Here is a 5,463-nt window from a genome sequence, read left to right on the forward strand (position 1 = left end):
ATTCATGTGGAGAAGTATCCCCCAGAGGCAGAGGGGGAAATAATTATAATAATGGAAGATGCTGCCCATGTGGCAAGGGGGTGCAAAATCAAGGGTCTCAAGATTCCTTCTCCGACAGACCCTTTCAGCATTCATGAAAGGTTGACCAACTGTTCTTTTCGGAAGACAGTCTGGGGACACTTGTCTTTGCACCCAGAAGTCTGGGCAGCCATCATAAAAAGCACATGGGTGCAAAGAATCATATCTAGAGGATATTTTTATTCCCTTTTCACAAGATCCTCCAAGAATAAAAGTGTCTCCCAGATGTTCCACCCAGTCAGTGCGAGCAAGCAGCTCTTGAAATTGAAAAGCTGCTAGACAAAAGAGTCATCCAAGAGGTCCCACCAAACCAAAGAGGATCCAGTTTTTACTCAAGGTTCTTTTTATTGCCAAAGAAGACGGGACCTGAGGTCCATCCTGGATCTCGGTTATCTAAACAAGTTAATAAAGAACTCCAAATTCCAGATTGTCACAGTTCAGTCCATTCTGCCGTTACTCCAGAAAGGCCACTGGATGTGCTCTGTAGATCTGAAGTATGCGTACTATCACATCAAAATAAACAGGTGATCCTGCAAGTTCTGTCACTTTCAGTTGGGATCCAGTCATTAAAAGTTCAAAGCCTTGCGCTTTGGTCTCACCACAGCCTCCAGGGTATTTACCATATGTATGGCAGTGGTTGCAGCTCATCTAAGACTGCATGAATTTAGGGTGTTTCCTTATTTAGACAACTGGCTTCTCACTGCATCAACCAGGCATCTATTGATAGCAGCCAGAGACTATTTTCTTAAGGTGACTCTCTAGGCATCACCATAAGTCTTGCAAAGTCCAAACTTCAAGTAGTATAAGTCTTGGCATTTATAGGGGCTCGCTTAGACACAATGGCTCTTCAGGTGTCCTTACCACAGAGCAGAATTCTTTCTCTAAAGATACATGTCAAGTCAGGTTCTGTCTCATCCTCTTCCTCCACACAACTTGATTTTAAGAGCTCTGGGATTGATGGTTGCAGCAATCACTTTGATTTCAGCAGCTCATTTTCCCATGAGAATTCCTCAGTGGACCCTACAAGTGTAATGGTCCATTTTATACCACCCCTTATTTCCAATAAAACTATCCAGGGTTTACAAAGACACGTTAGAGTGGCAGATCCAATCCAATGAGATTTGACAAGGTCATACCTTTATCCTTCCTCTACCCATTGCCACATTGACCACAGATGCTTCTCAGTTTGGGTGGGGGAGCATTACTTAAGACAGACTTTTCAAGGCACACGGACCCCAGTAGAGACCAAATTAAATATAAATGTCCTGGAGATGAGAGCGGTCCTATTAGCATTGCAGGCCTTTAAGAATTCTCTCCCTCTGGGAACAATTGCTATTCAAACCGGCAATATGTCAGTGGTTTTGTACAATAAGTGGGGAGCCAGATTTTACCCTGTTTGGGGAGAGGAAATGAGAGTTTGGCACTGAGTGATCTCTTCCAACTGCTTTCTTGTAGTGATATACATTCCAGGGAGATCAGATGTTCTACTGGACAGGTTCAGCAGGACTCGTCTAATGCCAAACAAGTGGTCTCTCAGTCAGTCATTGGCAAACATGATCTTCCAGCATTGGGGTCAGCCATGCTGTGATCTGTCCGCTTCTCCCCTCAGTAACAAGTGCAGCAAGTTCTTTGCCCTAATACCCCCTCAGGGACAGTCACCAAGAGATGCTGTAGTCCAGATTTGGCCCTCTGGTCTTCTTTATGCTTATCCTCCCCACCCCTAATTCCCAAGTGTCTTCAGAAAGCTATCAGGTTGAAGAGCAAAATATTCCCCATTGCTCCCTTTTGGCCTCAGCAGATTTGGTTTCCCTTCCTATGAACTCATCTAATATGTCTTCCTTGGACACTGGACCGAAGTTCAGCTCTTCTCTCACATCTGTCAGGCATGATTCACTCAGACATTCAAGGCCTCAAGCTTGTCTGCATGGTTTCTCCAGTTCCATTGATGGCTACCCATTCCAGGCTTTCCTCTCTTGTTCAGAATCTTGTATTCATCTCAGAAACCCTGTATGAGAAAGAATTATAAAAGTAAATGGAAGGGATTTTCCTTATGGGCCCACAGAAACATTTGGATCCTTTCTCTGCTGGTATCTTTGCTGTTATAGAATTTCTCGCTTCTCTTTTTCAAGGTGGGGCTAGTTTATTTTCTTTGAAGTTTCACCTGGCTGCCATTTCGAATTTTCACATTGGAGATTATTAATAATTTCTCTTTGGCATTATTTAAGTTGTGCAAGGCTTTTTTTAAGTATATATTTTTTTTACTTGTGCCTTCTATTAAGGACCCTGTATGGCCATGGGATCTTACTTTAGTCTTATAGTCTCTGATGCAGTCACTTTTTGAACCCTCTGCAAAAGTGGACCTCAAATTTCTTTCTTGGAAAACAATTTTTCTTCTAGCTATAGCTTCACCAAGATAAGTGTCTGAACTCTAAGCACTTTCTTCAAAACTGCCTTACTTGATTTTCCATAAGGATAGAGTTACATTCCATACAAATCCATCCTTCTTACCCAAAGTTGTGTCAGAAAAAAAACATTAGTCAAGTCATCAGTTTGGCTGTTTTCTGTCCAAAATATGAAAATAAAGGAGAATACATGCTCCATTCTTTAGATGTACGTAGACAACTTTGCTTCTCTGTAGAACGAAGGAAGTTAGGAAGACGGATCAATTGTTTGTTTTGCCAAAAACAAGTTGGGCAGGCCTGTCTGAAAAATTACAATAGCCTACTGGATTACTGATTGCATTTCTCATATCTATTCCTTAAAAGGTTTGACCTTGCCAAGACAACAAAAAACTCATTCAACTAGGTCAGAGGCTACATCATTTGCTTTTTAGTCCAGGGCGTCCATTGATGATGATTGTGTGGTTGCCACTTGGTCTAAAGCTCATACTTTTGTGGTTCATTATAAATTGGACATCATCTCCAGAAAAATAGCTGCCTTTAGCTCTGCAGTACTCTGGAATATACTTCCATGAGGTCCTCTCAAATTTACTATAGCTGGGGACTCTGTCCCATTCATTGAGGAATGAATGAAAATGACCAGCAGTTTTTTAAGGTATGTACTTGCCATAACTATGCATGTGTGTTAATTTTTATTCTTCCTCAACTCCCCTCTCACCTTCCCCCTTCCTTGTCTTCAGGAATGACCTAAAGGAAATTTGTTAAGAACCTTTGTTTCTGTTTGAGCCCCTTTTCTATTCTGTTTTGTCACATGTTCTATCAAACATTGGAGGCAGCAGACTCAGTCTGAGGTTAAGCAGTGATGAGGGGCATTATGGATAAAGGGAGGAGCTCAGGAGTTTGATCCTAGACTGAAAAAAAGTGGCCGAATTAGATCCGAGCCCATTTGTTGAGTAAGAATGAAAATGAACAACACAGATGCATAGTTATGGTAAGAGCATCATTTAACATTTCCCAACTTCCTGCCACTTACACAACTGAGCGGATTTAACATCTGTACTGATTAAGCAGTAGTTTTCTAGAGCTTCATGATTCATACGGCTATGTTTTTGAATTTGCCACAAAGCACCAAGATCCAATAGAGCTTATTTTGTTTTGGTTAACCCGGGATAGGACCAGATCACAATATGTTGTCCAAAGGAACTCTGTAATTGGGCAAAGGCAGCCTCACCTTCCTTCAGTTCTTTCCTGTCACTTTCATCTTGCTTAGTTGAGTTGATCCATCTTTGGTGTTCTCACTGCATTTTTCAGGGAAATGATTAGACATCGTGACAGTGGGTTCCTCTCAATAACATAATTTCTGTGATTAATCTCTTATAGGAACCACCATCAGCAAGTTTTCAGATCATGTCTGGTATTGATAGTCAAATTGCATAGTATGCAGTATAGTGTTGCACCTAGATAGTGATTCGTAAAATCTGGTAGTGTTACAGAGCAACAGCTAAAAGCCACAGAAAGATTTTAATGTAGATAAGCATATAACAACATGCAAATGAAGAAGTGCAGTCAAATGAATATATAATGAGATACAAATAAGGACCACCAAAAGCAGGTTGCAGTTCATTTTCACCAGGCATGAAGTCCTGCAGACAGTGTCCCTCAGTATAAAGGTAAAAAGGCATGCTGAAAGTTTCAAGAGCTGTATCTAGTGAAAGTGCTTAGAGCATCAGTAGCCATACCTGAGCGCTATTTGTAAGTGCTGCTAACATCCATGTGGGAGCATGATTTAGTGGTAGGCAGCACAAGCAAAAGCAGTACCAACACAGGCTAACACCATACCAGCTGACTGACAAGAACCTTCAGTACTGTTTTCACATGGACCACAATGTCATGCAACCATTGATTAACCTGTACGGCCCACAAAATGTATCTGGTGGAATGCATGCCCTTCCCATACCATTGGATACCAATATACGTATAGTTCTTACCATTCTTGCTACAGGAATCTTCCAGAGACAAACGGGATATATTTGGGTTTTGTAATAGGCATGTTCAGTGTGTTCCTTGATAAATTGCTGCTACATGTACATGAGAATGTCTGATGCTCATCATAGTCAATATAGTACAAAGTCCTGGGACTTCCTGCCATGCAGAAACTAGTGGCCAGCATGAATACCAGAGTCTTACACCATCCCCCAGATGGTGGATGACTTTTGCTGCCTGATATCAGGACTTCAGTGGTATAAAGGTTCATTGTCAGGTGCCATCTTCAGATGTTCTTCCACAACACTGTTGCAATTTTCATAACCTAAGGGATCTGCTGCCAAGGATAGCCCAATGTCCGGCCAGTACACCAAAGCCTTTAGTACTTACAGGTGCCATATGTCACACTTATGCTCCCTGTGCAGGGGGTAGGGCATAAAGATGATGTATGGACACACACAAACTCAGAACTTCACTGCCAATCTGAATGCCATCATTGAAAATTGGTTTGAATGCCCTTCTGCTGTGCCGCTTACCATGCCATGTTTCAGATAAGTGCCCTATTGGGATTTCTTCTTGCCTTTCTTTTTTATTTAGTGCTGTTGGGTTCATGTCATCCAGAAGGAGAAAATGTCAGTGTGGGAGGCAGATACCCCATAAAGACTGTCATGACCAGTGTCTTTATTGATGTTAAGTTGTCTATCTTGCCTTCATTCTTGCTGGTTGGGTTTGGAGCCGATCCTCGGCTCCGACTCGGCCATCTTCAAAAGCTCGAGAGCTGCTTACTGGCTCGAGGCCCCCCCTATATCCCATGATGCCTGGCACTAGATACCTAGATCTCGTTTGCCGTTTCTGCTGCGAGGTTGTTCTACTGGCTCAGGTTGTATAAAACTTTATTATTATTGTATTTTTCTTGTTAAAACTGTACTTTTTAGTGTAGAATTAGTCGTTAGATTAGACTGTTGTATTGTAGCTAGATGTTCATCGTGTTACACTGCTGCAG

This window comes from Protopterus annectens, chromosome 12.part0 (genome assembly GCF_019279795.1).
Source record: "Protopterus annectens isolate FY-2018-M chromosome 12.part0, PAN1.0, whole genome shotgun sequence".
NCBI classification, from domain to species: domain Eukaryota; kingdom Metazoa; phylum Chordata; order Ceratodontiformes; family Protopteridae; genus Protopterus; species Protopterus annectens.